This window comes from Tenrec ecaudatus, chromosome 5 (assembly GCF_050624435.1).
Source record: "Tenrec ecaudatus isolate mTenEca1 chromosome 5, mTenEca1.hap1, whole genome shotgun sequence".
NCBI lineage: Eukaryota > Metazoa > Chordata > Mammalia > Afrosoricida > Tenrecidae > Tenrec > Tenrec ecaudatus.
The window spans coordinates 28,818,741-28,846,277 of NC_134534.1; the positions used below are offsets into that span (position 1 = coordinate 28,818,741).

The 27,537-nt window shown below is 43.6% G+C and overlaps 2 pseudogenes; one reads left to right on the forward strand and one right to left on the reverse strand.

Moving 5' to 3' along the window:
• Positions 1–17,376: 17,376 nt before the first annotated feature.
• On the forward strand, positions 17,377–17,808 carry LOC142448608 (interferon-induced transmembrane protein 1 pseudogene; annotated as a pseudogene).
• A 6,198-nt stretch (positions 17,809–24,006) lies between these two features.
• LOC142448609 (nonsense-mediated mRNA decay factor SMG5 pseudogene) lies at positions 24,007–26,976 on the reverse strand (annotated as a pseudogene).
• Between the last annotated feature and the right edge of the window lie 561 nt (positions 26,977–27,537).

The window sequence follows — 27,537 nt, forward strand, 5'->3', positions numbered from 1 at the left end:
TGCACACTTAACCTGTATATAAAACTCTCTCTTATACATGAGTTTCTGTGGATTTATTTCTCTAAAGTACCCAGACTAATAAAGTATTATTATACACTTTTTAGCTTTTATCACATTAACTTTCTTCCACAAAAGAAAACTCTCGATGACATTAATGTTTCATTAGAAGCTTTCATATATTACAATATGAAATATTCCCTCTCAACCAGGGTTCATGAAATATACATCAATCAAGCTCTTTGTTCAGCATACAACAAATTTTAATACTTCTCTTCAAATAAAATAATAACAGTTTTTCACTATTTCTAATTATTATAATTGGCTTTGGGAACTAGTTAGGATAGCCCATGGATATACATGCAAATTCAGTTTTCCAATAAGTCTCCCTGCCAGCCTGTGAATTCCAAAGACAAAGGAAATTGACTCACAGTTAATAACATTGGGGGTGGGGAGCTCTTTACCTACTCTACCTTCACTTTCCAGTGATTTCATCCTGTGTCAGCACTACAACCATCTCCTGTGGGAATACAACCGAGTCTTTGTATTTCTAGCCCAGACCCTCTCCTGAACTCAAGAGAAAAAGATCCAATCACCTTCTCAACATTTCTATTAAAAGTAACTCAAACTGAAAAACCCCTTCTCAGGGAATGGAGGAAAATGGCGACTAGCTAAAACTCACTTGTCTGGAGTTCCTGCTGCCAGAACAGAAAATTGGGAAGTAAGTTGAAGGAAACTGGAATGTGAAGTCCTGAAATTAGAATTAGTGTACTAGGGTCTCTCCTGAACCCCTCTTTTGTGTGTGATTTCCACTCACAAAGTGAACCAAGTACGCTCTAAATTGCTGTAGATTGGGTGAAATGGGCTCGCAGGCTCCAGCTGAAAAGCTCCACCAACCCTTTCACTGGGAGTAGTGATTTTTCCAGGCTGATACCCTAAGGGCACATAATCCCAGACACAAGGAGAACCCAAGGCTGGAGCCCTCCGTGCTGTTGGCTGCCTTGAGCCCACAGCCTGGGGAATGGGGGTGGTGGGGAGCCATAATTTGGAACAGGAGAAAAAAGCAGATTTTTACCTGAGTCAGATCATGGTGTGGGAGAAATAGGTGGATATTCGGAGTCCAGGGGCAAATTCAGTTCCAATTGGCCTAGAAGGAAACAACCCCCCTGATAAGCTGGATCTGCCCCTTTCAGGGTCAGCATGACAGCCCCTAAATCAGAGCACCTCACAAGCATAACATAAAAAAAGAGTAAAATATATATTATTGGTAAAAACTCAAACCCCAGTCTTATTGCTTAGCTCCAAGGAGGACATAGGGGTGGAGGTGGGGGGGTGGGGATTAACATAAATCAATATAAGAAGAAGCCCTCACTAAGCAATGCCAGAATTTACCTGTAGGGCCTGGAAGCTTTTTGCATAACAAAGACCCTTTGAAACAAGTCTAAACTTCTAAAAGAGCACAGAGCTGGAGCCCAGAGGGAGGGAGACAATTTAATTTGATTCTAATCTAGCTGGCCAGTGGGATAAAATAAAATCCTCTGCTCTAGTAGGGCACCTGCAGTCTAGATAGGACAGTGGGCTCAGCTTCCCTCTCAGTGACCGCACACACAGTTAGGGAGATCCTGCCTGTCCTGGGGCCCTACACAGGGCTGTGAGAACACCCCCCCCCTCCCACTCCCTGCCCCTGATGTAGTACTACCTATAGCACAAGGCAGGTATACCAGTGAACTCCAGGGCTCAGTTCCACAGTGGGAACTGATGCCTGGCTGCTGGTGTGATCTTGCCTTTGAGAATAATCCCACCCTGCATCTGTGAGCCCTATATCAAGTGGGCACACCACCCTGCTACCTTGAGGAAGAGTTGAAACTCCTCCAGTCCCATGGACAGGTGATAAAGTCTCAGTTATCTGCTTCTTGCTTTATTCGCTCACACTTCTATCTTTCCCACCAGTTGGTCTCAATGAGCTCAGGTTTGTGTTGTTTTCTTTTCTCTTTCTTCTTATTCCCTTTTCCCCCTTTTCCCCCTCTTTTCTCATTTCTCCCTCTCTTTCCTATCATACGCCACTAGTGGCTTCCAGGTCACTACCCTCCATCCTCCAGGTCACTACCCTCAACCCAAATAGCAGGGCAAACACCAGCCTGCCCTCTGTGGGAGTGTTGTACACTACATGAGACAGCTGTGACAGCCATCTACAGTGCGCCACGCTGCTGAGGAAACCTCCTTCAGACCTATAAGGTGATGTTGCCCACTAGGGCAATTCTTCCCAACACCACTGGGTCCCTACATTAAAAGGGCACACCAACCTGCCATTGTGGGGCAGGGTTTAAACCCCTCTGGCCCCTCAGTCGGACAATCAGGGATCAGCTATCTCTTTATTCTTTATTTCCTCCTTCTCTCGCTCCTCCCTCTTTACCATCACAGCCAATCTTAGTGAGCACAGTTGAGTTATTCCCCTTCTTTCTCTTTCTTCTCTTTCTCTTTCTTCTTTCTTTGTTCTCTTCTCTTCTCTCTCTGCTTTTATGATTCTCTCATCTCCCTCTATTTCCTTCCACATGTCACTGCTGGTTTCCAGACCCCTACCCTCTGCCTAGGATAACTCTGCCCACCCAGTGGGGAGAGCTACAGCCTTCCCCTGAGACAGTGCTGCACACAGCAGGGCACAAGGTTCAGCTATCTCTTTATCTATGTTTTAAATTCCCTTTCCTTCTCTTTCTTTTTTTCTTCTTTTTCTTTTTTCTTTGTGTTCTTCTTTCACATTTTCTTCCTTTATCCTCTTCTTATAAGTCTTCTTTCTTTCTTGCCACAGTCTCAGCAGTCAGTTCTCCTTTTCTGTTGTTTTATTTTTTTAATTCCTTTCTCTTTCTTACTGTTTTCACTTTTGTTTGGTCTGTACATTTTAGTTCTGTGTGAGTGGATGTTAGTTTGCTTGGCACTGTTGCTCCAGTCTTTGTTTTCTTCTTTCTCTCTTTTTCTTCTCTTTTCACTCTCTTTCCTGCCACAAGCCACTAGCAGCTTCCAGGCCACTCCCCTCTGCCTAGCAACACTGAAGACCCAACTGGGGGAGCTCCCACCCGCATTTGTTGGCTTTGAATTCAGCTGGAGAAATCAGCCAGTCCTCTTCAATATACCAAGCAGCAAGGGGTTCTCACCTTCAAACCATGGGAGACTCTCCTGCCTAAACCCAGAGGTCCTACAAATGACTGGGGGAAACTCTATCCATAGGGAAACAAAGAGAAAACAGCCCCCAGGATGGCATTCGCTCAATAGTGGAAAGAAGGCAGACATAAACCACACACACAACACAAGCTCATAAGATAGGTAGGTAGGAAAACACCCAACACAAAAGGTACAACATGACATCATAGAGTCCTCAGATGAATGTAATAACACTGAATATCAGTGGCCTGAACTCAGGCATTAAAAGGCAGAGGCTAACAGACTGGTGCAGAAAGCAAAACCCATCGATCTGCTGCCTACAGGAGACACATCTCAAGCTTGCAGATAAAAACAGGGTGAGAATTAAAGGCTGGAGAAAATATATCAACCAAATAATGGGAAAAATCAGAGGTAGCGATCTTAATATCTGACATATTTGACCTCAAGATATAGGTCATAACAAGAGACAAGGAGGGGCACTATATAATGTTCAAGGTAACAGTAGGCCAAGAACCAGTGAGTATAATAAATATATATGCACCTACCGAGAGACCTGTAAAACTTGTAAATCAAACACTCCAAAAGATGAAAAAATAAATCATAGGCTCAACAATTATAGTTGGTGACTTTAATACACCACTCTCTGAAAAAAAAAAAAAAAACAAACCCAGATCATTTGGGAAGAAACTCACCAAGGAGGCTACAGATCTAAGCAGCACAATTGGATGACTTAAACTGATAGATATTTTCAGAGCTTTCCAGCCACATGCAAAAAAATAATTCACATTCTTTCCAAGCCCACCCAGCACATATTTGAAAATAGACCACACACTGGGATACAAGTCAAACTTGAGTAAGTTCAAGCACACAGAGATTATATCGATGTCTCTCTCCGATCATTGTGTCATAAGGCTGCAAATTAACAGAAGGATGGTGAAGAAAACAAGGGCAAACAATTGGAGGATGAACAATTCTCTATTGCAAAAGGAGTGGGTATTGACCCAGCTCAAAGATGAAATCAGGAAGTTTCTAGAAACCAATGAGAACTCAAAGATGACATACCAAAACCTTTGGGATACAGCTAACGCATCTATCAGAGGAAGGCTGAAAGCAATAAATGCATACATGAAAAAAGAAGAGAGACTTATGGATGATATTCTGGCACAAAACGCACACCAATTAGAGCAGAGTCAGCAGAACAAGCCTACTATTAGCAAGAGGATAGATACAATAAAAATCAGAGCTGAGATACAGTAGAGGGAAAACAAGAAAATGATGGAAAAAATAAATGCAGCTAAAAGTTGGTTCTTTGAAGGAATTAACAGAATTGATAGACCACTGGGAAACGTAACCAAAGAAAGGAAGGAATAAATGACAATTGCAAGTATGAAGAATGAAGCAGGGGACATTACAACGGACCCTAATGACATCAAAAGAATACTATGAAGGCCTATACTCTAATGAATTCCACATGGACAAATATTTGGAAACACAATTCCTCCCTAGACTATCCCAGATGGATGTCAAGAACCTCAACAGACCCATAGCAATGGAAGAAATAGACAAGGTTATCAAGTGATTACCAACAAAAAATCTCCTGGGCCAGATGGCTTCACAGGAGAATTCTACCAAGCATTCAGGTAAGAACTGACACCAATCCTACACAAACTCTTCCAAACATAGAAAAAGATGGAAAACTCCCAAACTCTTTCTATGAAGTTAGTATAACTGTGATATCTAAAGTGGGAAAAGATCCCACAAGAATTGAGAAGTATAGACCAATACCCCTAATGAACATTGATGCAAAAATCCTTAACAAAATACTGGCCAATAAAATACAAAAGCATATTTAAAAAATAATTCACCATGACCAAGTGGGATTCATACCAAGGATGCAGGGATGGTTCAACATATGAAAGACCATCAGCATTATTCACCACATTGGCAGGAAAAATTATAAGAGCCACATGATTCTATGAATAGATGCAGAAAAAGCATTCAACACCATTCAACATGCATTCCTGTTTAAGACACTCAAGAAGAGAGGAATACAATGAAAATTTCTCAATATTATACAAACTATATATGAAAAACCAACAGCTAACGTAGTTAGCAGAGAAAAGATGAAAACAATTCCACTGAAAAGGGGGACCAGACAAGGATCCCCCCTTGTCCCCACTCCTATTTAACATTGTACTGGAAGTCCTAGCTAATAATATAAGACAAATAAAAGATATTAAAGGTATTCATCTGGGGAAGAGACAAAATTATTATTCACAGACTATATGATTCTATGCATTGAAGATCCCCTAAAGTCCACAATGGAGTGTTGGATGCAATAGAGGAATATGGCAGAGTGGCAGGATACAAGATCAACAAACAGAAGTCTATCAGACAGTTCTACACATCAGACAAGATCACAGAAGAGGCTATTAAAAAGGTAGTACCCTTTACAATAGCCAAGCACAAATTGAAATACCTAGGGATATACCTGACTTAAAAACTGAAAGATTTGTATGAGGAAAATTATAAAACACTACTACAAGAAACCAAGAGTGATCTCAACAAATGGAAGGATAGCCCATTCTCGTGGATTGGCAGACTCAATATAGTAGATGTCAGTTCTGCCAAAGGCACTATATAAGTTCAATGCTATCCTGATATGAATACCACCATCCTTCTTCAAAGAATTAGAAAAACTGATTACCAACTTCATATGGAATTGAAGAAGCCCAGAATTAGCAGAGAACTCCTCAAGAAGAAGGACAAAGTGGGAGGGCTTGCTCTACCTGACTTTAGCACGTACTGTACGGCCACAGTAGTCAGAACAGTGTGGTACTGGTATAACGGCAGATATTCAGACCAATGGAAAAGAGCTGAAGACTCGGAAATAAAAGCATCAGCACACAGGCAACTGATCTTGATAAGAGTCAAAAAATATTAAATGGGAAGCAGATGCCCAATTCAATAAATGGTGCTGGGGAAAAAATGGATATCTACCTGCAGAAAAATGAAGCAAAACCCTTACCTCACTCCATGCACAAGAATAAACTCAAGGTGGATCACAGACCTTGAGATAAACCCCCCCAAAATTAGGGCCATTAATGAGGGAATTGGGACAACCCTGAGAACTTTGGCACAGGGAATACATAGGCTATCAGAAACAAGGAAGGATATAAATACAGAAGAATCACAAATAGACAGTTGGGATATACTGAAGATAAGACACCTGTGTACATTGAAAGAATTCACCATGAGAGTAATAAGAGAACCCACTGACTGGGAAAACATCTTTAGAAATGACGCATCAGACAAAGGCCTTATTACTAAAATCGACAATACTTTGCAGGCCTACAATAAGAGAAAAACTAAGTGCCCACTGAGAAGGTGGGCAAAGGACCTGAACAGAAGTTTCACAGAATCTGAAATCTGAATGATCAATAAAAATATGAGAAAATGTCCCCGATCATTAGCCATAAGAGAAATGCAAATCAACACAACTATGAGATACCACCTAAACCCTCAAAGATAGCCCAATTCAAAAGAACCAGAAAGCAGCAAGTGTTGGAGGGGCTGTGGTGAGATAGGGACTCTCGTCCACTGCTAGTGGACCTGTAGGTATGTAAAGCCACTATGGAAATCGATTTGGCAATTCCAAAACAGATAGAAATTGAGCTACCATATGATCCACCAATCCCCCTACTGGGTATATACCCAGAAGAGGCAAGAAAAAAACCATAGCCAGACATCTGTGCTCCAATGTTCACTGCAGCACCGTTCACAATCGCAAGGAGTTGAAAACAACCCAAATTTCCATAAACAGACGAATGGATTAAAAAGCTGTGGTACATACATACAATGGAGTACTATGCATCGCTAGAAAGCAGTGGTGAATGCATGAAGCACATTGCCGCATGAGAAGAACTAGAGGAAATTGTGCTAACTGAAGTAAGCCAAGCACAAAAGGACAAGTACAACATGAGTCCACTGAGGTAAGGTTATTAAAAAAAAAAAAAGAAAAATGCAAAAGGGACAGGGGGGGAAAGCTACTGTGTACAAACACTCCAGGTAGTATGGCAGGGGCCAGACCATATCCAGGGGTACATATGGTAGCCAACTAAAAAAGGAGGGGGCAGAGGGGGAAAGGGAAAAAAAAGAGATCTGTGGTGGGGGAATAGAGCACTGACCCATCCAAGGGGATGGTATTGTTTGTGTCTCCACAGGGAAAGAAGGACCAGACTTAAATCCAGTGTTCCTGGATGCAAATGAAGCATGCCAGCATGGAGAGGGGAGCAATGGAGGGGCCTGAGTGCTCTACCCCCATACCAGCTACCTGGACAACTACCCCTCCCCCCAGAAGAATTTACTTGAGAGAACAGCACTCAAGCTGCAGCCAGGGGAGAGGGACATGTGTGATCAGAGCACACAGGAGCAAATGAAGGGGAAGGAAGAGAGAGTGGAGCACATCCTGGCCCACGAGACCAGGAGAATGATGTCCCTACTCTGAACAGCCAATGCACAGAGTGGACCATATGCCTGATCCCACTATGAGACACAACATCCCTCGCTAACCCATGTCCCTACAGGGGACAACACTGGAGACTTAGGGTTGGAATTGGCCCAGACTGACTCCGTGACACAGAGGCAAAACACTAAAGGCATACAGCAGAGCAATGGGGGGAGCAGAGAGCTCCCGAGGGAGTGCAAAGGATAGACTCTGGGGCCAGAGCGTGGCACCCCATCAGACTTGTCTGGAGGACACGCATAGAGGTCAAAATTAAGACCTTGATCTATATACAGGTTTTTCTTTCTTTTTTAAATTAAAAAATTTTTTTTTCCTTTTAGTTTATTTATTCTTGTATGGTTTTCTTTTCTGTTGCCATTGCTGTGAACTCATTCGTCACTTGGTCTGGCTATGCCTTGTTTTTTGGTGAATAGTATTATCTCTACATATCTATCTAAATAAGATAGGCTGGATGAACAGTCTGGAGGAGAAAACTACGGGACCCATGGTTCCAGGGGAACATGGGAGAGGGGAAAGCGGGGGTAAGGAGGTGGTGTTGACCAACCTAGGGACAGGGGAGCAAAAAGTGATCCAAAATTAGTGGAATAAAGGGTATGAGAGGCCTAGTAGGGATTTGGCAAGGGTAATGTAACTGAGAGAAATTACTGAAACCCAAATGAAAGCTGAGCATGATAGTGGGACAAGAGAAAAGTAAAAGGAAATAGAGAAAAGAACTAGGAGAAAAGGGTATTTATAGAGGTCTAAATACAGGCAAGTATATTTGTAAATATATTTGTATAGGATGGTGGGGAAATAGATCGACGTGCATATATTTATAGGTTTAGTATTAAGGCAGTAGATGGATATTGGACTTCCACTCAAGTACTCACTCAATGCAAGAACACTTTGTTCAATGTAAGAACACTTTGTTCAATTAAATTGGCATTCCATGATGCACACCTTCCCGACATGATCACTGAAGACAAATGTGTGCATAAACAAATGTGGTGAAGAAAGCTGATGATGCCTGGCTATCAAAAGATATAGATAGCATCTGGGGTCTTAAAGGCTTGCAGGTCAACAAATAGTCATCTAACTCAGAAGCATCAAAGTCCACATGGAAGAAATACACCAGCTTATGTGACCACGAGGTGTAGAAGAGACTAGGTCTCAGATATCAAAGAACAATATATCATATCAGTGGGTGCCCACCTTCCCAATATGATCATTGAAGACAAATGTGTGCACAAGCAAAGGCGATGAAGAAAGCTGATGGTGCCCAGCTATCAAAAGATATAGTGTCTGGGGTCTTAAAGGCTTGAAGATAAACAAGTGGCCATCTAGCTCAGAAGCAACAAAGCCCACATGGAAGAAGCACACCAGCCTGTGTGACCACAGGGTATAGAAGGGATCAGGTATCAGGCATCAAAGAGCAAAAAAATCATATCATTGTAAATGAGGGTGAGTGCAGTGTCGACCCAAAGCCCATCTGTACGCAACTGGACAACCCCTTATTGAAGGGTTGTGGGGAGGAGTCAGTCAGGGTGCAGCATAGCAATGATGAAACATACAACTTTCCTCTAGTTCTTAAATGCTTCCTCCTCTCCCCACTATCATGGTCCAATTCTACCTTACAAATCTGGCTAGACCAGAGGATGTACATTGTTACAGATAGGAACTGAAAACACAGGGAATCCAGGACAAATTACCCCTCAGGACAAGTGGTGAGAGTCGCGATACCTGGAGGGTGAAGGGAAGGTGGGGTCGAAAGAGGGAACCGATTACAAGGATCTATATATAACCTCCTCTCTGGGGGATGGACAACAGAAAAGTGGGTGAAAGGAGATATCAGACAGGGTAAGATATGACAGAATAATAATAATTTATGAATTATGAAGGCTTCACGAGGGAGAGGGTAGTGAGGAGGGAGTGGGGAAAAAGCTGATATTAAGGGCTCAAGTAGAAGGCAGATGTTTTGAGAATGGCAATTACAACAAATGTACAAATGTACTTGACACAATGGATGGATGTATGGATTGTGATAAAAATTGTATGAGCCCCCAATGAAATGATTTTTGAAAAACAGTAACTCAAATTTTATATTTCCCAAACAAATTTTCTGATCTTTCCTCCAAAAATATTCTGCCCCTTATTTTCTGATTGAATAAATGAATCTATATTATATTTTAGGAAAAATCCATGAGGGAATCCTTAAATCTTTTCCAAACACCCTATATTCCAACCCCCTTACCAAATCCCGGCAATTCTTATTTGGGAGTATTTTCTAGAATCTTACCAATTTTCCATAATTCTATACTAATATAGCTTCTCAATACCTCTCCCAAATTATAATAACCTCCACACTAGCCTTCTTAGTTCTACCATTGATTTGACTCAGCTACATTCCACACAGCAGAAAGGATGGTGGTGGTGATGGTGGTGGCTGCCATAGAGGTAGCGCTGACTTAGTACAACAGAACACAAGATACATGTGTTGCAGCCCGTGTCAGGTGACCTGGTTGAAGGTCTCCTCTTTGCATGCCCCTCTACTTTACCCTGCATGGTGTCCTCTTCCAGGAACAAATTACTCCTGATCACATGTCCAAAGCATGTGAGATGGAACCTTGCTTCTAAGGAGCATTCTAGAAGACAAGGGTAGTCCTTCTTATATAAATAAAACCACTGTCGTCCTCAGCTCAAAACGTTCCAGTGGTTCTTGCTCACTCTCCGAGGACAAGTTCAAATTCTCAGTACTATCAATTTGTCCTGTACAAGTTCAAATTCTCAGTTCTATCAATATGTCCCTCATTTCCATGCTTAAATCATCTCTTTCCACTCTCCTCTTGTTCATTTTGCTCCAGCAACCGATCCCCCTATGGTTTCCTGATCTAACTAAGGTTGAGCCTTCCTTATGACTCTGGCCCAAGCTCTTCCATTTAATCCTCAAGATAACTCTTTGGGTAAGCACTGTGAGCATCCTTATTTTGTTTGGATTGTTTAGGAAAGAAAAATATAGGTCCTTTCTCAGGATGGGATTTATAAATCTGTGTGTAAACAAGGTCTTCAGATGATTCCGATGTATGCATGAGAGGACGAATATCGTTTATGTCAAAGGACCAACTGCACCAGTAGGACTGGTTTTGTTCCTCTAAACCTCTAGTTATGTCTTTCTTAGAGTGACTGGCTACTATCTTGAAGAATCATTAATAGAATCTGAGTATGACTAGCGATGAACCATGGAAATGTTGATGCCGTCTCCCTTACATTCATTAACCAATCTGAGCTCACCTGCAGCCGCAGGTGAACTGGTGCCCCTAACGCAGGTCCTGAGCTACACTCCTCTGCCTGCCGGCATCACAGGAGCTTGCTCAGCCCACACGTTGATGAGTTGATGGGCAAATAGCTCAACCTCTGGCAAAGCAATACTGAAGCACATTGTACACAGTCTCGCAAAAGCTCTCCAGACAAAAAGGAAGCCCCACTCTCCAACTCAGTAATGCACTTTTTATTGACTTACTCTGTGCCTCAGGTTTTTTTTCACACCTTTTCTCTTACATTCTAGGATCATTTCATACAAAAAGCAAAACAGAACAAAACAAAGAGAGCCCATTCCAACTCCAGGTAGTTCTCTCCTTGTCTCGGGATGTGATTTGTAGGGACATCTTTCTAAGAAAATGCCTTTCCTCCCTTCACACAATTGAAGTGAACTATGGGCTAAGGAAAACCTCCTGGCACAGGTTCAACAATAAGTCGTCCTGGTTCAATACCTGGAAGTAGATTTAAAAACAACAACATAAAACCCACTGTCATCAAGTTGATGCCGACCCATAGCGATGCTATAGGATAGCGTAGCACTGCCCCTATGAGGTTCCCAAACGATAACTCTTTACCAGAGCAGGAAGCCTCGTCTTTCTCCTGTGCAGCAACCGTGCGGTTAGTAGCCCGACATGTAACCACGATTCCAACAGGGCTCCCTGCGAAAGCAGATGGCTTTAAGAACGTTTCAAAGAATAGCTATGATTAGCTGCCTCGCCCCAGACAAGAGCCATCCTCCTCAGATACGGACATCTTCATCTTGGGCTCTTTACTTTTGAAATTGTCAAGGTTGAGCCATAAATAGCATTAAAAAGGGCTATTACCATGAATCTGGGAAAAGACTAGGCTCTTCGGAACCAAAAGATTTGTCTTGCTTTCTGCATTTCTCTGTTTTGATCATTTTAGGAGGCGGGTCATTTTCGGTGAGAAATGTCATTGCTCTGATAGACCTTTCCCAGGCCTACAGAAGACAGAGCCGACTTAAAATTTTCATTAGCTTCATCATGCCTCATTCTGCTTGTCATCCTGCTGCCTGCTATTAGCAGCCAATTACTTGATGAGCTCTTTCAGAGGAATGAAAATGCTAAATGATGTTCACTTAGTAGCAACTTAAAAATCTGATCTCATTTCAGACCCAGAATTCCTGCTACAGGAGAAGCCCAGGGAGCTTCGAGACACTTCATCAAGACAGCGAGCAGTTAGTTCCTGCTAGGGCAGAATTTTTTTTTAATCTGAATACCGCCTCTCTTTCAAAAACCAGGCATTTCATTGATTTTGAAACTACTTGAGCCACCTTCTCATGTTCAAGTGACAAGCCTTCATTGTGGAAAGGAAAATGCATGTGCCGTTCTCCCGCTCCTGCAGAATACAGCCCACATTTTTTGCGGTGGAATTTTGTGCCCTAACGGACGTTGCTTCCTCGTTTGAAGCATAATATATAGACATGACTAAGCTGAATGACAACAGAAAAACCAAACTGAAAACTGTAAAAAAAAAGACTCCTCAGAGTAGGCTCAGATAAAATGAAAACATCGTTCCACCAACTGGAACAGATGCTACAAGCCATCCCCATGTTTAAACTAGGAGGAAACCATGTCAGCTTTTCCTGCTTGGTTACAATTGCCTGGGAGAGACAGAATAAAGAGCAGAGACACCATGGATCACCATTCCATTCGAGAAATAGGTACTCTGCCTCTACGGAAGGAAATGGAAACAAGATGGGACTCACAGAACACACCATATGCGCAAGGTATGTGCCCAGTGGGGAGACTCCCTGTCTCCTTCTGGAGACAAGCTCCTCAATCCCACTCAAAGAGGAGAAATTAGGTTAGCCATGTGCCTGCCCAACCTGTCTGCTCCTCCCCGCATTTCTGTTCAACTAAGCACAAGAAAGATTGCCCCCATTTGAAGCGGGATTTCTGAGCCAGCGCCTTTCTCTGAATGTTATTCTTTTTTAAGGCAGTGATCCAAAAGCTGAGTGCTAAGAGTAGATTGGTGATGATACCGCCAACTCCAGCCAAGCGCGAGAGGAGGAAGAGACGGGACATCTGCTCGGACTTTAATGCGAGCTTTCCTTCCCGACACTAACCTCGCAGAGAGCAGAGAGTAGGTGTGTTTAAACTGGGCACCATAGAAATGCAATCCCCGTTTAAATTTGCCAGTGAAGAATACTTTTATCTGATCTGATAGGCATCCATTTGATTAGAAACTGAAGATTGCAAATAAATTAGCAGGGGTTTCTATTGTTTTCTGAGGTATTTTAGGTCTTCTTACTACTTTTTGATATTTAATATTTCCTTAGATACCATTCAGAATGTGTAAACCCACCTGAAGGATACAATATGCCCTATTTATTAGATTAAAATTCTGTAATAATGGGCTAAAAGAGAAAAAAGGAGTGGCTCTTCTTTCTGAGAATTCGTGCCAGTGACTTATTTCCCAGGTGCTTCTTAGTGGGCTTGAACTGCCAATCTTTTGATTAGAAGTCCAGCCCATAACCATTTATACTACCCATAGTGTGTGGACCAGCCACTTAACTTCTCTAGGACGCAGGGCCCTTTCCTATAAAGAGAAAAGATTGCCCTCAATCATGCAAATGGGCTTTTCCACTCTTATGCTTATGCGGTGAGTCTGAGTTGTATACTTTAAGGTCAGATTTCAGTTTATGTCATGCTATGCTCAGGCAGTCATTTCTTTTGGAACTGAGACCACACAATTAAAGGTTCACCTTGAAATACTTTCCCCAGTAGCATCTCCGTTTGTTTTTGATATAGAACAGCACATTCAGATTTTTCTCCGAGAGAGTCATAAGCAAAGAGAAGCGTAACACAGCAGCGTGTGTGTCACTGTGGGCCTGACACATGGCAAATGTTTCTACACATATTGGCTCATTTGATCTTCTTTATGACTCTGTGAGGATATCAAGGAAGAAAAACAAATTCACTCCCTCAATACCTTCGCATGTGAAAGTGACTGAGGCAGGAATGGCTGGTTCCAGAGGCGGGACTCCAGCACTCTATTATTGTAGGTGCCACTGAGGCGGTTCCGACCCAGAGTGACCCTGTGCACAATAGAACAAAGCACTGCGCAGTCCTGTACCTTTCCAAAAGTGTCCTAGGCTTGAGTCCACTGTTGTGACCATTGTATCACTCTGTCTCCTTGAGGGACTTCCTCTTGGTCACTGCCCTTCAACTTCACCAAACATGATGTCCTTCTCCAGGGACTGATCTCTCCTGGCAACATATACGGAGACAGGTTGCTTTGGTTGCTATGGAAACCGGCTGTCCATTAGTCAGGCTCTTGGTTTGACTATGAACTCTTGCTCAAGGTAGTTCATTGCTCTGGGGATTTGGCTTCCTCAGATATCAATGCACTTTATACCAGTAAGAGAATGAAACAATATAAAACCTTAGTAGAGGAATGCCTGTCACAAACATCCCTGATACTTGCAAAGCAAACCCTTGAATAATGATAGGTAGATTTATTGTGCCAACCTGGCCAGTATAGAACATGTGGGATTAATAAGGTCCCGGTTTGATTGGAGGGCAAAAAGATAAATGGTTCGGTTAGCCCCACCTCTCTCTCTCTTGCTCTCTGGTGATAAGACCAGTGTGTGCCACCTGTTGATTCAGTGCTGACACAGGCCCTCTACCACCTTGGGGCCCAATCAGCCCCAGTGTAGGTATATGTGGGAGTTCGCTTAGGGCAGTTTCCACTGTTAATCCTGGCGCACATAAAGTAGCAATCCCAGGAGTCTTTAGAGATGCTGGGGCCACTTCACAAACTTGTGCCTTAGGGTTTGGTGAAAAATATGTCCTCGGGCACTCCCTTTTTGGGTCTGTGGGATTATTCTGATAGATCCATTCCAACATACCAATTTCCCTAAGCTTTTAGATACCTTCTACACTGTACCAAGGTAGGTCAGGTACCTCAAGTTGGTCTAATCTAGGCCATCTGGCAGCCCATGTCAGTGAACCAACCAAATAAGTAATTGAATCCTCCCTTAACCTCTCTTGCTGAGACATCGAAGGAAGTATCTGAGTTTAGGGGCCCCATATCAAGGAACTCAGACTGGTCTAATGGTACATTCCTTGCACCAGTATCCCACACCCTTAGTGACCTTTGCCAGGGACGTTCCCCAGGCTTCTGCTAGTACGTATCAGAAAGCTCGAGCACGTCTTTATGATTATTGCACACTTCTTCCTGAGTCATCATCAGAACCTCACCTTTAGGAACTGTCTGAGACTTAATTCTATTTACAGGTGTAGAGGAAATAATGGGTGGTGGAGGTGTTTCCTGGGTGCTCTCAGCAATATCTTGTAAGGCATCTCTCCCAGGCAATGCTACAGATGCAGCCCTACCTGGCAGGTCAGCTTGAGCAGGTTGGCTAATCTGCTCAGGTGTGAGTTGTTTTTACTGATAGTGGATTAATCCCCTCAGGTGGGGATTAATTGGGGTGGCTCAATCGACTCTAGGGGCTCAATATCCTCCTCTTCGGATCATCAGCCTACATGTTCTCATCCCATGGTTCAGGGCCCCAATTATTCCCAATTAATGCCCTTGCTTTAATATCAGACACTGTTTTGACCTGCAATTCAGCTGACGCTGTAGGTGGGCTACTGGTATGATGGGATCTGGATTTGGTTTTCAGCATTTACTCGAGAAGACTCTCCTCTGTAGCATTCAGAAGCTTTTAGGACTGTTATTTGACACTTGAGATGTGCTTTTGAGGTTCTGAGATTATCCCTTTCCTTGATCACATTTTCTATTGTAAGAAGGACCAGCCAACCAGCTTCCCTGGATGTCTTATCCTGACAAAACTGCAGGAAAATGTCGAACACACCATCACCCAGAGCCTCTCCTCTCACCAGCACTTCATCTGTTGGTGGTGATACTGTGAATATTAGCTTTGCGACTTCACACCATGATTAACACTCCCCACTCTAGTAAGAGTGGCGGGTTTACCCATGCCTTTGGGGGTAGGTATAGTATCATCAGTGCTGTTAAGCCTAATCAGGCTGGAGAGCCAATTTGAGAAGCCCATATTTATAATCCTGTTTCTCTAGAACCACTCCCAGTCCTGATTGTGTTAGACAGGGTTCTCTAAAGAAATAAAACCAGGACACTTATTATTTTAGGTAGATACATAGAAAGAAAGACAGATGGTGCACAAAGGGATATAAATAGCTAATTAATCCACACAGCAGTACAGAGGGCTCAGTTTAACTCACTTCCATGACAATGTTAATATACTAAAAGTCCTTCAACTCACCAGGGCTGCTCGGTCCAAGGTCAAGGAAGCAGACAGCTGAGTCTTCTTTAGGGAAATGCAGGCTATCCGGCCAGAGGCAGCAAACAGCAGAGCAAGTCACTAACAGTTAGCTAGATGACAGGATCAGACAGTCCCAAGCTCAAACGATGTAGACACCAGCAGCGTGGCAAAGCAGGTCTCAAAGGAACCTCAAGCTCTAGCAACATGATCCATGGGTTGGGTATCCCACAGGCAGTTTAGCTGACAAGTTGAGGCAAAGACAGCAGCACACACTGGTCTGATCACCAGAGAGCAAGAGAGAGAGGTGGGGCTCACCAAGCCATTTATCTTTTTGCACTCCAATCAAATTGCGACCTTATTAATCCCACATGTTCTATACTGGCCAGGTTGGCACAATAAATCTACCTATCACTATGCAAGGGTTTGCTTTGCAAGTATCAGGATGTTTGTGACAGGCATTCATCTACTAAGGTTTTATATTGTTTCATTCTCTTACTGCTATAAAGTGCATTGATATCTGAGGAAGCCAAATCCCCAGAGCAATGAACTACCTTGAGCAAGAGTTCATGGTCAAACCAAGAGCCTGAACTCATCTTCCAAATTTGAGTAGCGTTTTAACCTCATAAACAAGAAACAATTTCAAATTAGCAGGCATGAATCTACACACAGTTGAGCTTTTTAATATCCAATAGTAACTTTTATGAATGTTGGGGAACTAATTTAGAAAAATGTGCATTGTTGATCACCAAACATATTAATATATAACATGTGCTAGGTTTGGTGATAAACATAAGAGAGGGGGTGATATAAAATTAATAACTGAGTCCTTATTTAAATTATGAGCTCCATATTAATGAGAACTCATAATTTAATAAGAGAAAAAGCCAAGCATTTCTGTATAGTATATGAATTATAATAGTGCATGATAAAGCACAGAGATGAAAAAATACTAACACAAGACACATTTGGGTTAAGTCAGAAAAACAAATAAAAACTTGCCAGATAAATTGGGAAAGGGCATTCTAGACAAAGGAAAGATTGAGTTTAAAAGTTTTGACAGATAAGGAACTCTGCTCCAGGAACTTCCAGGCCTTTCCCATTCTGTAGGTCTCTTTGTCCTCACACCCAGGAGATGGCTCAAGAGGAGCTCAAGATGGGGGGGCTGCGGACCCCATACCAGGCCACCCCCATGCAGTCCACCTTGATCAACATCCCGAGTGAACCCCACATGCCTGACCACGTCGTCTGGTCCCTCTTCAACATGCTCTTCCTCAACTGCTGCTGCCTGGGCGTCATGGCCTATGTCTACTCCGTGAAGTCTAGGGACCAGAAGATGGTGGGCAACATGATTGGGGCCCAGAGCCATGCGTCCACTGCCAAGTACTTGAACATCTTCTCTACGGTCCTCGGCCTCCTGGGAATCCTCATCTTCATCATTCTTCTCGCCACGGGCACAGTGATGAGAGTTTCCAAGCCTGTCACAGAAGATGGGCCAGGAAGGCCACTAGCCATTGCACCATGCATCTGTAGCTACATCGAAGTGCAGCAAAAAGCCTGCCCTTGAAGAACCACAGCTCTGAAGTAGAAATTAGAACCTAATCAAACACATTACAACCATCGGGGTATGAACATGTCAGGGCTGGAAAGGGCATGACAAAAATGTTATATAGAGAATTCACATAAGAAAATTTACATAAAAATATTTATATACAAAAGTATCTCTGAATATATGGTTTCCATATTTGTCACTACGGAAACCACAGCCATTTGTGCATGTATCTCCATCTCTCAGCAAGCTCAATAAAGCAGCGTGGTTTGTTAAAAAAAAAAAGCTTTGACATTTTGGTAGCATTTGGATAATACTGCTTGATGTGGTTGAACTATGGAATTTGGTACAATGTCTGGATTAGCTCCTAATAAAATGGTTTGAGACATAAAAAATATGGGGAAGTTCCAAGAATATCCAGATTTGGTGTGAGTTGAGAATGGAGTATACATTTGAGGAAAAGAAAATGATGACATGAAGCTGAAAACAATCAATAGTGACCAAACATATCCAGAGCCTTTGTGATGAGCTAAGGAATTTGGACTGTGCTCTCACGGTCATTGCTGTCATATTCTATCAGGAGTCTTTGGGTTTTAACCAAGAGAGAGACATGATCAAGTATGGAAGAGCACAAAGTAGAGGTGGGAAAAATGCAGACAGTAAGATTAAAGATACAGTAATTTTCCAACTAGTGCTACAGAGGGACTTAGGTTTCCGTAGTGACAAAGATAGAAACCATATATTCAGAGATACTTTTGTATATAAATATTTTTATGTATATTTTCCTTTGTGAATTCTCTACATAACATCTTTGCCATGCCCTTGCCAGCCCTGACATGTTCATACCCCGATGGTTGTAATGTGTTTGATTAGGTTCTAATTTCTGCTTTAGAGCTGTGGTTCTTCAAGGGCAAGCTTTTTGCTGCACTTCAATGTAGCTACAGATGCAGATTAACACCTGAAACTAATAAGAACTCAATAACTGGATGGTTGGATAGATGAGTATGTTTTCTAAAAACATAAAATTGTTTTAGTTGAGAGAGTTAGAAGTAGAGAATACCAGTGTTCCTATCTCAGTCAACAAAACTCAATTTATCATGATAAAGGCTACAAGGGAAAAATAGTTGAGGTAGAAGTGATTTTGCATGTGCCATTGTGTTCATGTACTGCTGATTGTGCTCACGGCAAACCTGAAACTGCTGAGTCGGGTTCCTTCGGCTGAATTTTTGATCGCCATGTCTTTCCTCCTGCAGAGGAACAACCTGTGAGTTTGAATAGCTCACCTTAGCAGCCACTTGACCATGACGCTACCAAGATGTTTCATCTGACTTGTTGTTGTTGTTGTTATAAGTTTGCCCCAGCCCATAGCAACCCTACGCACAACAGAAGGAAACACTGCTCATCGCAGTGCCATCCGCACAATTTTCCCTGTGCCCGAGCCCGTTGATGCAGCCACTGTGTCAAACCATCTTGTCCAGGGTCTTCCTCCTTTTCGCCACTCCTCCACTGTACCAAGACTGATGCCCTGCTCCAGGGACTGGTCTCTCTTGACAAGATGTCCAAAGTATGTCAGATGAGCCATCCTTTCCCCTAATGAGCCCGCTGGCCTTACTTCTTCCCATACTGATCAGTTTGTCCTTTTAGCAGTCCATGGTACTGTCAATGTTCTTCTCCAGCACCACGGTTCAAATGCATCTATTCTTCTACGGTCTTCCTTATTCAATGCCCGACTTTCACATGCACGTGAAGCAGTGGAGAATCCTATGGCTTGGTCAAGAGAACCTTAGTCCTCAGAATAATATCCTTGCCTTCAATACTCTAAAGAGGTCTTGGCAGCAAATTGTCCAAATGCAGTATGTCTTTTGCCCTCTTGACTGCTGCTTCTATGGGCACTGACTGAGGAATCAAGTAAGACAAAATCCTTGACAACTTCTGTCTTTTCTCCATTTACCATGATGTTACCTATTGGTCCAGTGGTGAGCATTTTGGTCTTCCTTAGGTTGAGTTGTAATCCATATTGAAGGCCTCACTCTTTGATCATCATCAGCAAGTGCTTCAATTGCTCCTCACTTCTAGTAAGCAAGGTTGTGTCATCTGCATACCAATCACTGCAGGTTGTTAATAATCCTCCCGCTAATCTCATGCTGCACTCTCCACACAATCTCTCTTCTCTGGTGATTTCCTCGGCATATAGACTGGGAAAGTATGGTAAAAGGAGACAACCCTGACACACACATTTCCTTATTTGAGCTACACAATATTCCCTTGTTCTGTGCACACAATTGCCTCTTGCTCCATGCACAAGTTCCTTATGAGCACGATGAAGTGTTCTGGAATTCCCATACTTCTCAAGGTTGTCCACAGTTTGTTGTCTTTGCATAGTCAACGGAACACAAGTAAACATCGTTCTGGTATTCCCTACTTTGAGCCAAGATCCATGTGACATCAGTAATGATGTTCCTTGTTCACGTCCTCTTCTGAATCTGACCTCAACTACTGGCAGTTCTCTGTCAGTGGACTTTGCTACCTTTGTTGCAACATTTTACTTGTGTGCAAGATCAATGAGATCCTTGTATAGTTTGGGCATTATGTTGGGTCATATTTCTTTGGAATGAGCACATATATGGATCTCTTCCAGTCAGTCTTCCAAGTTTCCTAGCATAGATGAGTGAGTGCTTCCAGTGCCTTTTCAGCTTTGCAAAACCTTCCCATGGGTATTCTCTGAATTCCTGGAACCTTGTTTTTGGCTAACATAATTTGAACTTCTTTCTTCAGCGCCGTTGATTCTTTCCCATATACCACCTCCTGCAAGGGTGGAGTGTTGACGAGTTCCTTTGGGTTCAGTGATTCTGTGGATTCCTTCCATCTTCTTCTGATGCTTCCTACATCAGTCAATATTTTGCCCATACAGAATCTATCACGATTCTTGAGGCTTCAACACTGGGCTCAAACATAACAATTGTGAGGATGGAGCAATCATTCAACAGAAGGTCCCTGCCCACCTCTACCACACCCTCTGAGTGACTTCAACTGGAAGTTGGAAGAGTAGCCAATGAAGTTTGAAGAGTATTATAATTTCTTCTTTCCCTAGACTATATCAGTTTTTTAGGAGATTTTAGTTGGTATCATCATTTTTCACAGTGGGTTGTTTCCTTTCTACACCCGGATGTACTTTCCCTTTCATTTTCTTTTCCTGAATAAATTCTCGGAATCTCATCTTAAGAATTGAGTGTTTGGTTTGGTTTCTTCACTACAAGAGTAGCAACAACGTAATGCCCAGTGTGATTATGTTAAGTAGACACTCCTAGGTGAGGGCAAAGTCAGAGCCCAACCTATCAATTGGATCACAGCCTGATGATGTCGTGGGTGTTATAAACTTTTTGCATGTGAAAGATAGAGGTTAAGCAGAAAGAATCAAATTCTCTTTGGCTTCACCTTCTGCTGAGACGGCATCTTGTCTCTGGTTCCCCAAACTTCTGCTGTGTCTCCTGCTAATCCTAGGAGCTGTCAGCGGACCACCAGTGGTGGATTCATTCAGCAGACCCCACCAGCTGGTACCCTCCGCTGTCTCTGCTTTGTCATGCCGCTGCTCTCCGGCTTCCAGGAGTCAGGAGAAGCCTGATTTAAACACGACTGGACTTACCTATTTCTGCAGCAGTGTAGGCCAGTTCTTGATATAAATCTCTTTCAATATACAAACACATGCCAGCATCATTGGTTTTGCTTCTCCAGGGCATCCAACCTAACACTCAGCAATAGATGAATAGGAAAGAAAAAGTGCTATATCCATCCAATGGTATAGTCTCCAGGAGAGCGGTGGTTTTATGGTGGTTGAACTACGACTACCATGTGGTTCTAGAGCAGAGTGGCTCTGGCTGATGAGTTTGAACTGTCAGTTTCGGGTTAGCAGCTGAGCGCTCAACCACTACCCCGTGACACCTTCCTCTACTTCTGGAACCTACGAAACACGAGTTTTAATGGCTGATCCAAGTTTGCTTTTTCAATAGGTGAAATCTCTGCCACTAGAAAAGCAATTCTATTTTTATTTTTTAAAATAATTTCTCTTAGTCTTCTGCTTCACTTCATGTTTGAAACTTTTGGCTCTCGGTTTTTACCCGTTCCCTCCCAAAACATGACACTCTATGTGGCAATGAGCAAGGAAATGACGTAATACCAGGTGGCAAACAGCTCCTCAATACAGGTCATTGTATATGGGGCACAATTCGATTGGCATTCTCATAGGGTATCAATGGTGCTGTAGAGTTTGATCTCAGAAACACAAAACTCAAATTTAAAATGAAAAGGGACACATTCCAATTAAATTCATAATGTGGCCACCAGTGACAGGCCTTCTCTTGTCATTAACACAACGATGATTTTCCATTACTTGGCAAGAAAAACTCATCTTTCAAAAATATCTATGACAATAATCTAAGAGTACATTTGGTTAGCTGTATGGGTTATAGAACTATACAGCGTGCTCATTTCCTTCTTGAGAATAAATGCCTTTCTTAACAAGCCAGTTTGCAATGTTTCACTCTTTCAAACACCTTAAAAATAAATATATGCACACACATGTTAGACACACGCACACACACAAGGGGGCTTCAAAACAGTTGCTGGAAAAATTGAATCAAATGATGGTAGAATTTTTCCATGAACTTTTTGATATACAGATAAATAATATTTCAACTCAATAATTTTGACTTCTGGTCATCTATCCTAAGGAATTAATGTTAAGAGATACAAATATTCTTATAACATAATCATTAATAATTTGATACTAAAAATACTTGAAAAGGCAGATGTCTTAGTAAATAATTACTGTTTAAGTAAAAAATTACTTAGACACAAAGAAGATCATGTAATAAATAAGCTGAAATGGTATTTATCAAATATAATTACCAGCAGGAGAAACATTTACACAGAGGAAGTATAACTGGTTGTAAAAAACTCAAAGCACCCAAAGTGATAATGCTAGGTGCGGGGGCTTTAGGTTTGTTCTCTCTTTTGAATATTTATAAGCATGTAGTTGAAACTTTTTCAATAAAGGTTATAAACTACCCATAGTGCACCTTAAAATAAAGGCATCGTGAAGGAGAACATATTAGGGAATATTGAGACACGCGGTCAGTTTAAAGTCACTGAAAATTATGCTGAGAAGCCAGTAGCGGTGGTTTCTCAGCATAATTCTGTGGAATGAAGGATATGCGAGGTGGACAATCATATCTAAGGTTGAGTTACTGAGGGATGAGTCCCCAAAGCTAAAGACTCAGATAGACCCAAAAATGTGAGGTACTAAAACATATTAAGCTTGGCCCTGAATTGTGATGCATTTTCAGGAAAGGACATTCGGGATGTGGTGGGTAGAGAGCCTGATGTGAAGCCTCTTCAGGAATTCCCAGTGGAAGGACAATTGTGACTTTTAACTTATGACCGGAATTAACATGGCGAACACACGATGTCCTTGTAGGAGAACAGAAATCGCCTAGAATGTACTCCAAAGGTGTGACTGGGAAAAGGTCCCACAAGGTCAAGAGGAAAATCAAGAAACAGAATTTCACGATAGCCAAACTCGAAGAATTTGAACAGCTGTGGAAGAAGAAAATGATGTGTCAATAGCATCCCTGTTTCCAGGTGATCAAGAACAGAACCAAATCTGCCAATCCCTGGAGCACCTGCTCCCACGCCATCCCAAAGGGATCTGAGCTGCTCACGTCCGCGTCAGCAGGAGAAACTTGCAACAAACACAGAAAATGACCAGACAGCAGTAAAATCCTTCACCACAATCGTCCATTTTACTTTTATATTTATTGAGTTTGCACCAGAGGTCGAGGCCTTAGGTTAGAGACGTGGTCCCATCACAATAAAACAGCATTAAAATGAACAGATTCAGGTCACAAAACAGAGCTAAGTGAATTGGATCTGGACTTGCGAGTGCCTCCTGAATGTGCGGCTTCTCCATAAGAATCTTAAACACTGAATTTGCTTAATCATGAAATTTGCCAACGAGAGAACACAGTATCCAGCCGAGATGACAAAGCAGGAAACACGAAGGCCGGGGGACACAGGCACACTGAAACATTACCCAGGGATAGATACAGGTAGGCATTGTACTCAACATCGACTTTCAACATCCGTGCGGACCGGAAGGATGAGCAAATGGAGCCCCGCCCCTAAGTGATGAAGGAGGAGAAGCAGAGAGAAGCAATAATGTCAGCTGATTGCCTTCCACTCTCTATAGAAGCGCCGGATATTCTTTATTTCCACACCAGCTTCCGTGGCTGACCCCAGTGCTAACTGCAGGGGGTATGAGAAATTCCTAGGGTTATCCAGACAGATGCCTGTGATGATGGTGACCATGCTGCTGGGATCCAGCGGGCCTGGCCTAGAGGACCTCAGCACACTCTTGCAGAAGTCAAGGATGTTGTAAAGATCCCAGGCATCAGAGTCTGGCCTGGTCATCCTGGGCCTCACAAACGTCTTAGATACAAAGCACTGGCACAGAATGTAATGGTTGCCTCTTCTCAGCTCACCCTCTAGGAAAATGATGGCTGCCCATGCCCTATAGTCTTCCATTATGAGGAGGTACAGGATGTCAACCACAATCTTGGGGATGATGAGGAAAAACTTACCACTGGTGGCAAGTTGCTGGATGATGGGAAGATGCTCACAGAGGGCTCGGGGGTCAGGGAACAGGTAAGGGGTCAGAGTTGGCTGAGCCTGGAGGCCCCTTAGAGTCTTCTCCAGCTGCACTACTTCATGGTGAAGCCAGAGCTGAACTAGGTTTTTTGAAAATCTGATCCTTGAAGTTCTCTCAGGAAATTGCCCGGAAGGGTTTGCTGATCCTTCACACCCACCACTGACAAAGACACCCAACTTAGAGTTGAACCTCAGGGGCCTTCCGGGGAGTTGCGTGGCAAAGTGGCCAAAGCTTCTGAGGAAACAGATGCGTACAGCAGCTTCATCCTGGGGGCTGAGGGCAGGGGGGTCTTGATCCAAGCACACCCTGTCCTGGGAAGCCTTCAGTGGGCTGTGCTGGCACAAAGCGATGTCCTCAGGGAGATACAGGAACCTGGGAGGGCGGGCGCCCTTACAGCTCTGCAGCAGGTCTTGCAGCTGGTGGGATAGGCCAAGGCCTGGGTCCTGCAGGTCTACCACTGAGGGCAGCAGGTTCAGCAGCACTGACAGATGGTCCCACAGGCTAAGCCGGTTCTGCCAATAGGAAGTGAGGAGGCCATGGTTGGCACGCAGCCAGCTCACAATCACCTTGACGGTGGGCAGAAGCCCTTCCGCAGAGAGAATCTTCAGTTTCTTCTCAACAGTCTGAAGGTGATTGCAAGACTGTTGGGTGGAAGTGTTCTGTTCCAAGTTGGAATCAGTGGGCAGCTCTGTCTTGGGAGAGCATGTCCTGTCGTCCTCGGGGCCAGAAGTAGTGTTGGAAGCAGGATTCAGCTCAGACTGTGGCATCGGAGTCCTGGGGGTGCAGGCAGGGGCCAAGCGAGAACCAGGTTTCGCTGGGTGTGTTTGGCTCAGTGGGGTTGGCAGGTTGGCAGAAAGAGTTGTTCTCAATAAATCTAGATTACGCGGGGGGTTGACTGCCATCAACTTTTCTCTGGGCTGAGCAACTTTAGAGTTGGATGTTGCCCCACTGTCCTGCTGTGCTGCAGGATTCGGGGAGTCGTTTGCTTCTTCGTCAGTGGTATCTGAGTAAGACGTTTCACTCCGGCTTTCTGAATGGCCCTGTGAACTTGAGGACAGGTGCCCCTCTTCATCTGTTTCATCAGAGTCACCGCAGGAATGGAAAGTGGCTCCCGAGTTGTAATCGTCACCAGAAACATAAGCTGTCCTGTAGCTTTTCTGGGCTTTGCCGGGGTGGGGCCCAGGACAGGGGGCTGGAATGTCTTGTTGCTCCTCCGCAGTCTCGGTCTTCTGGCCGCCCTCCCTGGGGGTCAGCACCTCGGGAGTCAGCTTCCCTTTCTGAAACTCAGCCTGGATTCGAGTGTTTACATGGCGAATCAGATGAGAAAAAAGGGTCAAGGTAAAGATGACCGCTGGGCTGTGCTGCCTGGAGCCTGCTTTCCTCAAGCTGTGGACACTCATGAGGCAAAGAATCACCATGTGGAAGATGAGAAGGTCCGGGAGAAACAAGTAACCTCGTGGAGGCTTTCCCTCCGCGGATGCCTGACTCTGGTCAGGGGGGCACGGCCGATAGGAAAGGCAGAGACGAAAGTCTTCCAGGACCAGGTGGCACAGAGCTATCAGTCGGGTGGTTTTGGATTTCCTCTGAGGCTGCAAGAGGCTCTGAAGGTAGAGGAAGCTAACCAGTAGCCTTCTGTTGTCCCAACACTGCCTCTGTGTAGGAGATAGCTTCTCGCGCTGATACCTTTTCAGGCGACTGTACCTTTTTCCAGCCTGATCATACAGCTGTCTAAGGTTCCAAGCTGCCCCTTTGAAAGGCACTTCCGAGTGGAGGCAGCGCTGGTAGAAGTACGTGGCTTCAACGTCATAGTACTTGCTCCCTGTGAGAGCGCCCAACTGGTTGAAGGGCATGCCCATGTGTGGGGCCACTGACAGGGCTCGATAATAACATCTCTCAGCCAAGTCCTTCGTGGCCAGGGCGAGGAATTCATTCTGATAGCGGAACAAGTCCCCCAGGTAGAGCAGGCAGCGATGGCAGGCCATTTGGGCCCAGGCTGCCTCTTCTTCTGATGTGGGCCCCACTTTCTCGCAGCCAATCAAGTGGGTTGCACAATGGGGCCAATCTATGTAGCTCTGCAGCCTCAGCTCATAGTGTTGCTGAAGAAACAGGAAGAGATGCTCATAGAACTTGAGGCCACCCACCAGATGCGCTCTCAGTGGGCCTTCCCACTGCTTGAAAGTGTCCCTGTGTTTTCTGTTGGTCTTCATTAACAGCATAACAACATCAGAGTACATCTTCCTCCATAACAGTTCTTCGGCCTTCCTCCCATAATCCACTGGGTGCAGGAACATGAGTTTAATGCAAACTTGCTGAACCAAGTCCCTGAGGGCGAGAACGTGGGGCTTGAAAACTTCTTTGTGGGCATTGCCATTTCCAAGGAAGAGGTCAAGGCGTTGAGCCGCTAAGCAAACCTCCTGGTAGAGGAGTTTGGCCTTCTTGGCTTCTGCCCGGCTTTTCCCCACGGGACCGGATCCTTTTCCCATGATGCTTAAGGGTCCCTTCTGAAGAAAAACAAAAAACTACCTGTTAGTGTTAACCAACAAAGGCAGAAAAAAGAAGCAAAAACAATGACAACAAATCCCATACACTAGACAGCGGGGAAGCATACAACCTAAGTAAAGCAGTTCACTCCTGTTCAACCTCTCAGCCTAAGTACACGGTCTTCTGGAAAGCCAGATATAACTCCCAAGTCAATAGAGATGTCTCCTCTCTGTGCCTCCCCTGAACACTGTGGCTGCCTTTGGTTCTCAGAGGCTTCTTAATGAGTGTCTCCTGATTGTCCTTTTCCTGCCATAGCACATCTGTTACAATTACCTAATATTCTCTCTTCCACCCCACTCCCCACTGCCCCCGGCCAGATTCCCAAAGGCAAGATCTGAGTCAATTTACCATTGTTTTCCCAGTACCTAACAATACCTGTGTGTACATAGCAGAAAATGAATGATGTTTATTCACAATGTCTATTCTTTAAATGAATCATTTAATTTCATGGTGGCAATATATAAAAGCCTTCTATTCACTATTTAAGATGAGAGAGTGAGTAA